The sequence below is a fragment of the Crocuta crocuta genome, unplaced genomic scaffold, assembly GCF_008692635.1.
Source record: "Crocuta crocuta isolate KB4526 unplaced genomic scaffold, BGI_CrCroc_1.0 scaffold299, whole genome shotgun sequence".
NCBI classification, from domain to species: domain Eukaryota; kingdom Metazoa; phylum Chordata; class Mammalia; order Carnivora; family Hyaenidae; genus Crocuta; species Crocuta crocuta.
The window spans coordinates 11,282,305-11,283,477 of NW_027532747.1; the positions used below are offsets into that span (position 1 = coordinate 11,282,305).

General features: G+C 36.7%; 1 non-coding gene across 1 annotated transcript; it reads right to left on the reverse strand.

Annotated features, from left to right (window-relative positions):
* Window positions 1–563: 563 nt before the first annotated feature.
* On the reverse strand, window positions 564–636 carry TRNAK-CUU (transfer RNA lysine (anticodon CUU)). The gene has a single exon. It is a non-coding gene; the product is annotated as a tRNA-Lys (tRNA).
* Between the last annotated feature and the right edge of the window lie 537 nt (window positions 637–1,173).

The window sequence follows — 1,173 nt, forward strand, 5'->3', positions numbered from 1 at the left end:
AGGGGACTTGACTCAAGAGTTACATCTTTTATAAAAAGTAAAAATTAAGATCATTATAGAATTCCCACTTTGTTGGATGAGACCTGATTAAAATTCTTAGAACAGACTAGGCCATGCCTCCTCAAACTGACTGATCAATTGTGACACCTATCCCCCCAAATTACAAAAAAAATGATCAAAACCTGGGCAAAGGATATTATTTCTTTATAAAGACCAGAAAAGCAACAATAGGAAGGGAAATTGAGTGGTTTTGGTTGTGTGATTCTGATTTTTTTGGTATTACCTTCTTCTAAATCTTTGTATTGTTCAAAGAACGCAATAGAATACATACAACAAAGAGCTTGGAGGTAAGCCTTGATATTTAAGAAGACATTATTAATGTCCCATAATGATTCTATTTCCTTAACTCAAAAATAACAAGTGGAGACAACGCAAATGGAGAGAAAAAAAATTTGCGGTGTTGAAAAAGTAACTGTACCTTCTACATTGTACACTATTAGCAAGTATTGGCTGGCTGAATTTCTCTTTTTTCTTTTTTAGATTTTATTTCCAAGCAATCTCTATACCCAACGTGGGGCTCAAACCCACAACCCCGCGATCAAGAGTCGCACACTCTGCCTACTGAGCCAGCCAGGTGCCCCAGTTGGTTGATTCTCTTGGAACTCAAAAGACACTTTCACATCTGGATTCTTCTACTACTGTCCTAATTATTGTTCATTCATTCCTTTAATGAATCTTTATTGAGCTCCTGTAATGTAAAGTAAAATTGACTAAGCACAGAGAGTATAAAGATGAGTTGGATAGGCCCTATCCTTAAAGGAGCTCACAATTTAGTGAGCTAATTGCTGACCACCGAGCAACAGCAGGTTTGTCATGTACTAGGGTTGAAGTAATCGGTCCAGAGGAATACTTTGTAGCACGTTGATTCACATTTACATAATCTTGGGACAGACTTTATAGTAAACCCAATTTCTTATGCAATGGGGATTCTCCCTCTTGAAGTAGTGCAAAGATTAAATGTGAAAATATATGCAAAAGTAACTTTAAAAACCTAAAGCACTGTACACAGAAGCAGATAAGCCTAAATATGATGACACAGTGAGTTGGGGGTCTAACTTCTTCACAGCAAAATTAAAGAATAGCGCTGTAAGGAAATGTGGAAATCATCTCATC